We start from the raw sequence: 10,005 nt of genomic DNA, 5'->3' as shown, positions 1-10,005 counted from the left end.
CTTTCTCCTGCTCCCTTCGCTTTCTCCCTCTGTCCCATATCTTTCTTCCCGACTTGTCTCTTGCAGACTTTGGGCCAAACTGGCCCCAAGTCTGGGCATGGTTTGACAAGTTTTCAGAGGCCTGGCTGGTGGCAGCAGGGACACCAGGCAGTGACAGGCCCGGGGCTGACAGGCTCCCCATCCCCTAGGGGGCGCCTGGCTGCCACACCCAGCTGACATAGAACCTTTGTCACAATGCCCGCTACTGTGGCGAGGATGCGGTGGCTCTGCAGGTGACAGGGACACTGCAGGACTTGGTGTCAGCTCAGCAATTTCTCACTTCCCCTAAGAAGCGGAATTCTGCAAATTGCTGCCTTTGCTCTTGAAAGGATGTCGTCAGGTGGGTGTTTTGGTATCATACACTGAAAACAGAGCAGAAACTGTGAAATATTCCCATGATATGCATGGTCCCTGCCCCAAAGCACCATGACTCAGCCTAAGGAGATCTGCAGCTGATTTTTTTGTACTGCCAGCAGATTGTGGAAGTACAGTATAAAAACCATCCTTATGGAGAGATCTTGGTATTTTAGGCTTAGTCTAAGTGTCTCAAGTAGCTGGGGTTTTTGCTTGGGCTTAATCCATACAGTCTTATGGCTTTCCTGCTAGTCTGAAGACGAATGTGCTAGAAACTATAAAGCAAAAACATGTCCTGCAGCCTAGCCTTGCCTTGCCTGTCCTTGCCTGTCCTAGCCTTGCCTTATGTCCTTCTCATCCTGTTCTCTGTCCCATCCTCTCTCACTAACAGCTCGTCTGGCTGCATGTCTCTTCTTTCCATTTCTCTCACTCTCCTGCTTCCTGCCTCTTTTCTTGCAATTCCTCCATCTCACTCCTGCAGCCCAACACTACTTTTTATTCTTCCTTCCCTTTCTCCTGCTCCCTTCGCTTTCTCCCTCTGTCCCATATCTTTCTTCCCGACTTGTCTCTTGCAGACTTTATGCCAAACTGTCCCCATGTCTGGGCATGGTTTGACAAGTTTTCAGAGGCCTGGCTGGTGGCAGCAGGGCCAGCAGGCAGTGACAGGCCCGGGGCTGACAGGCTCCCCATCCCCTAGGGGGCGCCTGGCTGCCACACCCAGCTGACATAGAACCTTTGTCACAATGCCCGCTACCGTGGCGAGGATGCGGTGGCTCTGCAGGTGACAGGGACACTGCAGGACTTGGTGTCAGCTCAGCAATTTCTCACTTCCCCTAAGAAGCGGAATTCTGCAAATTGCTGCCTTTGCTCTTGAAAGGATGTCATCAGGTGGGTGTTTTGGTGTCATACCCTGAAAACAGAGCAGAAACTGTGAAATATTCCCATGATATGCATGGTCCCTGCCCCAAAGCACCATGACTCAGCCTAAGGAGATCTGCAGCTGATTTTTTTGTACTGCCAGCAGATTGTGGAAGTACAGTATAAAAACCATCCTTATGGAGAGATCTTGGTATTTTAGGCTTAGTCTAAGTGTCTCAAGTAGCTGGGGTTTTTGCTTGGGCCTAATCCATACGGTCTTATGGCTTTCCTGCTAGTCTGAAGACGAATGTGCTAGAAACTATAAAGCAAAAACATGTCCTGCAGCCTAGCCTTGCCTTGCCTGTCCTTGCCTGTCCTAGCCTTGCCTTATGTCCTTCTCATCCTGTTCTCTGTCCCATCCTCTCTCACTAAGCCCTCGTCTGGCTGCATGTCTCTTCTTTCCTTTTCTCTCACTCTCCTGCTTCCTGCCTCTTTTCTTGCAATTCCTCCATCTCACTCCTGCAGCCCAACACTACTTTTTATTCTTCCTTCCCTTTCTCCTGCTCCCTTCGCTTTCTCCCTCTGTCCCCTATCTTTCTTCCCGACTTGTCTCTTGCAGACTTTGGGCCAAAATGGCCCCAAGTCTGGGCATGGTTTGACAAGTTTTCAGAGGCCTGGCTGGTGGCAGCAGGGACACCAGGCAGTGACAGGCCCGGGGCTGACAGGCTCCCCATCCCCTAGGGGGCGCCTGGCTGCCACACCCAGCTGACATAGAACCTTTGTCACAATGCCCGCTACCGTGGCGAGGATGCGGTGGCTCTGCAGGTGACAGGGACACTGCAGGACTTGGTGTCAGCTCAGCAATTTCTCACTTCCCCTAAGAAGCGGAATTCTGCAAATTGCTGCCTTTGCTCTTGAAAGGATGTCGTCAGGTGGGTGTTTTGGTGTCATACACTGAAAACAGAGCAGAAACTGTGAAATATTCCCATGATATGCATGGTCCCTGCCCCAAAGCACCATGACTCAGCCTAAGGAGATCTGCAGCTGATTTTTTTGTACTGCCAGCAGATTGTGGAAGTACAGTATAAAAACCATCCTTATGGAGAGATCTTGGTATTTTAGGCTTAGTCTAAGTGTCTCAAGTGGCTGGGGTTTTTGCTTGGGCCTAATCCATACGGTCTTATGGCTTTCCTCCTCGTCTGAAGACGAATGTGCTAGAAACTATAAAGCAAAAACATGTCCTGCAGCCTAGCCTTGCCTTGCCTGTCCTTGCCTGTCCTAGCCTTGCCTTATGTCCTTCTCATCCTGTTCTCTGTCCCATCCTCTCTCACTAAGCCCTCGTCTGGCTGCATGTCTCTTCTTTCCTTTTCTCTCACTCTCCTGCTTCCTGCCTCTTTTCTTGCAATTCCTCCATCTCACTCCTGCAGCCCAACACTACTTTTTATTCTTCCTTCCCTTTCTCCTGCTCCCTTCGCTTTCTCCCTCTGTCCCGTATCTTTCTTCCCGACTTGTCTCTTGCAGACTTTGGGCCAAACTGGCCCCAAGTCTGGCCATGGTTTGACAAGTTTTCAGAGGCCTGGCTGGTGGCAGCAGGGACACCAGGCAGTGACAGGCCCGGGGCTGACAGGCTCCCCATCCCCTAGGGGGCGCCTGGCTGCCACACCCAGCTGACATAGAACCTTTGTCACAATGCCCGCTACCGTGGCGAGGATGCGGTGGCTCTGCAGGTGACAGGGACACTGCAGGACTTGGTGTCAGCTCAGCAATTTCTCACTTCCCCTAAGAAGCGGAATTCTGCAAATTGCTGCCTTTGCTCTTGAAAGGATGTCGTCAGGTGGGTGTTTTGGTATCATACACTGAAAACAGAGCAGAAACTGTGAAATATTCCCATGATATGCATGGTCCCTGCCCCAAAGCACCATGACTCAGCCTAAGGAGATCTGCAGCTGATTTTTTTGTACTGCCAGCAGATTGTGGAAGTACAGTATAAAAACCATCCTTATGGAGAGATCTTGGTATTTTAGGCTTAGTCTAAGTGTCTCAAGTAGCTGGGGTTTTTGCTTGGGCTTAATCCATACGGTCTTATGGCTTTCCTGCTAGTCTGAAGACGAATGTGCTAGAAACTATAAAGCAAAAACATGTCCTGCAGCCTAGCCTTGCCTTGCCTGTCCTTGCCTGTCCTAGCCTTGCCTTCTTTCCTTCACATCCTGTTCTCTGTCCCATCCTCTCTCACTAACCCCTCGTCTGGCTGCATGTCTCTTCTTTCCTTTTCTCTCACTCTCCTGCTTCCTGCCTCTTTTCTTGCAATTCCTCCATCTCACTCCTGCAGCCCAACACTACTTTTTAGTCTTCCTTCCCTTTCTCCTGCTCCCTTCGCTTTCTCCCTCTGTCCCATATCTTTCTTCCCGACTTGTCTCTTGCAGACTTTGGGCCAAAATGGCCCCAAGTCTGGGCATGGTTTGACAAGTTTTCAGAGGCCTGGCTGGTGGCAGCAGGGACACCAGGCAGTGACAGGCCCGGGGCTGACAGGCTCCCCATCCCCTAGGGGGCGCCTGGCTGCCACACCCAGCTGACATAGAACCTTTGTCACAATGCCCGCTACCGTGGCGAGGATGCGGTGGCTCTGCAGGTGACAGGGACACTGCAGGACTTGGTGTCAGCTCAGCAATTTCTCACTTCCCCTAAGAAGCGGAATTCTGCAAATTGCTGCCTTTGCTCTTGAAAGGATGTCGTCAGGTGGGTGTTTTGGTATCATACACTGAAAACAGAGCAGAAACTGTGAAATATTCCCATGATATGCATGGTCCCTGCCCCAAAGCACCATGACTCAGCCTAAGGAGATCTGCAGCTTATTTTTTTGTACTGCCAGCAGATAGTGGAAGTACAGTATAAATCCATCCTTATGGAGAGATCTTGGTATTTTAGGCTTAGTCTAAGTGTCTCAAGTAGCTGGGGTTTTTGCTTGGGCCTAATCCATACGGTCTTATGGCTTTCCTGCTAGTCTGAAGACGAATGTGCTAGAAACTATAAAGCAAAAACATGTCCTGCAGCCTAGCCTTGCCTTGCCTGTCCTTGCCTGTCCTAGCCTTGCCTTATGTCCTTCTCATCCTGTTCTCTGTCCCATCCTCTCTCACTAACCCCTCGTCTGGCCGCATGTCTCTTCTTTCCTTTTCTCTCACTCTCCTGCTTCCTGCCTCTTTTCTTGCAATTCCTCCATCTCACTCCTGCAGCCCAACACTACTTTTTAGTCTTCCTTCCCTTTCTCCTGCTCCCTTCGCTTTCTCCCTCTGTCCCATATCTTTCTTCCCGACTTGTCTCTTGCAGACTTTATGCCAAACTGTCCCCATGTCTGGGCATGGTTTGACAAGTTTTCAGAGGCCTGGCTGGTGGCAGCAGGGCCAGCAGGCAGTGACAGGCCCGGGGCTGACAGGCTCCCCATCCCCTAGGGGGCGCCTGGCTGCCACACCCAGCTGACATAGAACCTTTGTCACAATGCCCGCTACCGTGGCGAGGATGCGGTGGCTCTGCAGGTGACAGGGACACTGCAGGACTTGGTGTCAGCTCAGCAATTTCTCACTTCCCCTAAGAAGCGGAATTCTGCAAATTGCTGCCTTTGCTCTTGAAAGGATGTCGTCAGGTGGGTGTTTTGGTGTCATACCCTGAAAACAGAGCAGAAACTGTGAAATATTCCCATGATATGCATGGTCCCTGCCCCAAAGCACCATGACTCAGCCTAAGGAGATCTGCAGCTGATTTTTTTGTACTGCCAGCAGATTGTGGAAGTACAGTATAAAAACCATCCTTATGGAGAGATCTTGGTATTTTAGGCTTAGTCTAAGTGTCTAAAGTAGCTGGGGTTTTTGCTTGGGCCTAATCCATACGGTCTTATGGCTTTCCTGCTAGTCTGAAGACGAATGTGCTAGAAACTATAAAGCAAAAACATGTCCTGCAGCCTAGCCTTGCCTTGCCTGTCCTTGCCTGTCCTAGCCTTGCCTTCTTTCCTTCACATCCTGTTCTCTGTCCCATCCTCTCTCACTAACCCCTCGTCTGGCTGCATGTCTCTTCTTTCCTTTTCTCTCACTCTCCTGCTTCCTGCCTCTTTTCTTGCAATTCCTCCATCTCACTCCTGCAGCCCAACACTACTTTTTATTCTTCCTTCCCTTTCTCCTGCTCCCTTCGCTTTCTCCCTCTGTCCCCTATCTTTCTTCCCGACTTGTCTCTTGCAGACTTTGGGCCAAAATGGCCCCAAGTCTGGGCATGGTTTGACAAGTTTTCAGAGGCCTGGCTGGTGGCAGCAGGGACAGCAGGCAGTGACAGGCCCGGGGCTGACAGGCTCCCCATCCCCTAGGGGGCGCCTGGCTGCCACACCCAGCTGACATAGAACCTTTGTCACAATGCCCGCTACCGTGGCGAGGATGCGGTGGCTCTGCAGGTGACAGGGACACTGCAGGACTTGGTGTCAGCTCAGCAATTTCTCACTTCCCCTAAGAAGCGGAATTCTGCAAATTGCTGCCTTTGCTCTTGAAAGGATGTCGTCAGGTGGGTGTTTTGGTGTCATACACTGAAAACAGAGCAGAAACTGTGAAATATTCCCATGATATGCATGGTCCCTGCCCCAAAGCACCATGACTCAGCCTAAGGAGATCTGCAGCTGATTTTTTTGTACTGCCAGCAGATTGTGGAAGTACAGTATAAAAACCATCCTTATGGAGAGATCTTGGTATTTTAGGCTTAGTCTAAGTGTCTCAAGTGGCTGGGGTTTTTGCTTGGGCCTAATCCATACGGTCTTATGGCTTTCCTGCTAGTCTGAAGACGAATGTGCTAGAAACTATAAAGCAAAAACATGTCCTGCAGCCTAGCCTTGCCTTGCCTGTCCTTGCCTGTCCTAGCCTTGCCTTCTTTCCTTCTCATCCTGTTCTCTGTCCCATCCTCTCTCACTAAGCCCTCGTCTGGCTGCATGTCTCTTCTTTCCTTTTCTCTCACTCTCCTGCTTCCTGCCTCTTTTCTTGCAATTCCTCCATCTCACTCCTGCAGCCCAACACTACTTTTTATTCTTCCTTCCCTTTCTCCTGCTCCCTTCGCTTTCTCCCTCTGTCCCGTATCTTTCTTCCCGACTTGTCTCTTGCAGACTTTGGGCCAAACTGGCCCCAAGTCTGGCCATGGTTTAACAAGTTTTCAGAGGCCTGGCTGGTGGCAGCAGGGACACCAGGCAGTGACAGGCCCGGGGCTGACAGGCTCCCCATCCCCTAGGGGGCGCCTGGCTGCCACACCCAGCTGACATAGAACCTTTGTCACAATGCCCGCTACCGTGGCGAGGATGCGGTGGCTCTGCAGGTGACAGGGACACTGCAGGACTTGGTGTCAGCTCAGCAATTTCTCACTTCCCCTAAGAAGCGGAATTCTGCAAATTGCTGCCTTTGCTCTTGAAAGGATGTCGTCAGGTGGGTGTTTTGGTATCATACACTGAAAACAGAGCAGAAACTGTGAAATATTCCCATGATATGCATGGTCCCTGCCCCAAAGCACCATGACTCAGCCTAAGGAGATCTGCAGCTGATTTTTTTGTACTGCCAGCAGATTGTGGAAGTACAGTATAAAAACCATCCTTATGGAGAGATCTTGGTATTTTAGGCTTAGTCTAAGTGTCTCAAGTAGCTGGGGTTTTTGCTTGGGCTTAATCCATACGGTCTTATGGCTTTCCTGCTAGTCTGAAGACGAATGTGCTAGAAACTATAAAGCAAAAACATGTCCTGCAGCCTAGCCTTGCCTTGCCTGTCCTTGCCTGTCCTAGCCTTGCCTTCTTTCCTTCACATCCTGTTCTCTGTCCCATCCTCTCTCACTAACCCCTCGTCTGGCTGCATGTCTCTTCTTTCCTTTTCTCTCACTCTCCTGCTTCCTGCCTCTTTTCTTGCAATTCCTCCATCTCACTCCTGCAGCCCAACACTACTTTTTATTCTTCCTTCCCTTTCTCCTGCTCCCTTCGCTTTCTCCCTCTGTCCCCTATCTTTCTTCCCGACTTGTCTCTTGCAGACTTTGGGCCAAAATGGCCCCAAGTCTGGGCATGGTTTGACAAGTTTTCAGAGGCCTGGCTGGTGGCAGCAGGGACACCAGGCAGTGACAGGCCCGGGGCTGACAGGCTCCCCATCCCCTAGGGGGCGCCTGGCTGCCACACCCAGCTGACATAGAACCTTTGTCACAATGCCCGCTACCGTGGCGAGGATGCGGTGGCTCTGCAGGTGACAGGGACACTGCAGGACTTGGTGTCAGCTCAGCAATTTCTCACTTCCCCTAAGAAGCGGAATTCTGCAAATTGCTGCCTTTGCTCTTGAAAGGATGTCGTCAGGTGGGTGTTTTGGTATCATACACTGAAAACAGAGCAGAAACTGTGAAATATTCCCATGATATGCATGGTCCCTGCCCCAAAGCACCATGACTCAGCCTAAGGAGATCTGCAGCTTATTTTTTTGTACTGCCAGCAGATAGTGGAAGTACAGTATAAATCCATCCTTATGGAGAGATCTTGGTATTTTAGGCTTAGTCTAAGTGTCTCAAGTAGCTGGGGTTTTTGCTTGGGCCTAATCCATACGGTCTTATGGCTTTCCTGCTAGTCTGAAGACGAATGTGCTAGAAACTATAAAGCAAAAACATGTCCTGCAGCCTAGCCTTGCCTTGCCTGTCCTTGCCTGTCCTAGCCTTGCCTTATGTCCTTCTCATCCTGTTCTCTGTCCCATCCTCTCTCACTAACCCCTCGTCTGGCTGCATGTCTCTTCTTTCCTTTTCTCTCACTCTCCTGATTCCTGCCTCTTTTCTTGCAATTCCTCCATCTCACTCCTGCAGCCCAACACTACTTTTTAGTCTTCCTTCCCTTTCTCCTGCTCCCTTCGCTTTCTCCCTCTGTCCCATATCTTTCTTCCCGACTTGTCTCTTGCAGACTTTATGCCAAACTGTCCCCATGTCTGGGCATGGTTTGACAAGTTTTCAGAGGCCTGGCTGGTGGCAGCAGGGCCAGCAGGCAGTGACAGGCCCGGGGCTGACAGGCTCCCCATCCCCTAGGGGGCGCCTGGCTGCCACACCCAGCTGACATAGAACCTTTGTCACAATGCCCGCTACCGTGGCGAGGATGCGGTGGCTCTGCAGGTGACAGGGACACTGCAGGACTTGGTGTCAGCTCAGCAATTTCTCACTTCCCCTAAGAAGCGGAATTCTGCAAATTGCTGCCTTTGCTCTTGAAAGGATGTCGTCAGGTGGGTGTTTTGGTGTCATACCCTGAAAACAGAGCAGAAACTGTGAAATATTCCCATGATATGCATGGTCCCTGCCCCAAAGCACCATGACTCAGCCTAAGGAGATCTGCAGCTGATTTTTTTGTACTGCCAGCAGATTGTGGAAGTACAGTATAAAAACCATCCTTATGGAGAGATCTTGGTATTTTAGGCTTAGTCTAAGTGTCTAAAGTAGCTGGGGTTTTTGCTTGGGCCTAATCCATACGGTCTTATGGCTTTCCTGCTAGTCTGAAGACGAATGTGCTAGAAACTATAAAGCAAAAACATGTCCTGCAGCCTAGCCTTGCCTTGCCTGTCCTTGCCTGTCCTAGCCTTGCCTTCTTTCCTTCACATCCTGTTCTCTGTCCCATCCTCTCTCACTAACCCCTCGTCTGGCTGCATGTCTCTTCTTTCCTTTTCTCTCACTCTCCTGCTTCCTGCCTCTTTTCTTGCAATTCCTCCATCTCACTCCTGCAGCCCAACACTACTTTTTATTCTTCCTTCCCTTTCTCCTGCTCCCTTCGCTTTCTCCCTCTGTCCCCTATCTTTCTTCCCGACTTGTCTCTTGCAGACTTTGGGCCAAAATGGCCCCAAGTCTGGGCATGGTTTGACAAGTTTTCAGAGGCCTGGCTGGTGGCAGCAGGGACAGCAGGCAGTGACAGGCCCGGGGCTGACAGGCTCCCCATCCCCTAGGGGGCGCCTGGCTGCCACACCCAGCTGACATAGAACCTTTGTCACAATGCCCGCTACCGTGGCGAGGATGCGGTGGCTCTGCAGGTGACAGGGACACTGCAGGACTTGGTGTCAGCTCAGCAATTTCTCACTTCCCCTAAGAAGCGGAATTCTGCAAATTGCTGCCTTTGCTCTTGAAAGGATGTCGTCAGGTGGGTGTTTTGGTGTCATACACTGAAAACAGAGCAGAAACTGTGAAATATTCCCATGATATGCATGGTCCCTGCCCCAAAGCACCATGACTCAGCCTAAGGAGATCTGCAGCTGATTTTTTTGTACTGCCAGCAGATTGTGGAAGTACAGTATAAAAACCATCCTTATGGAGAGATCTTGGTATTTTAGGCTTAGTCTAAGTGTCTCAAGTGGCTGGGGTTTTTGCTTGGGCCTAATCCATACGGTCTTATGGCTTTCCTGCTAGTCTGAAGACGAATGTGCTAGAAACTATAAAGCAAAAACATGTCCTGCAGCCTAGCCTTGCCTTGCCTGTCCTTGCCTGTCCTAGCCTTGCCTTCTTTCCTTCTCATCCTGTTCTCTGTCCCATCCTCTCTCACTAAGCCCTCGTCTGGCTGCATGTCTCTTCTTTCCTTTTCTCTCACTCTCCTGCTTCCTCCCTCTTTTCTTGCAATTCCTCCATCTCACTCCTGCAGCCCAACACTACTTTTTATTCTTCCGTTCCTTTCTCCTGCTCCCTTCGCTTTCTCCCTCTGTCCCATATCTTTCTTCCCGACTTGTCTCTTGCAGACTTTGGGCCAAACTGGCC

The sequence above is a fragment of the Columba livia genome, unplaced genomic scaffold (assembly GCF_036013475.1).
Source record: "Columba livia isolate bColLiv1 breed racing homer unplaced genomic scaffold, bColLiv1.pat.W.v2 Scaffold_105, whole genome shotgun sequence".
NCBI classification, from domain to species: Eukaryota; Metazoa; Chordata; class Aves; order Columbiformes; family Columbidae; genus Columba; species Columba livia.
Note: the sequence above shows the minus strand (reverse complement) of the source record.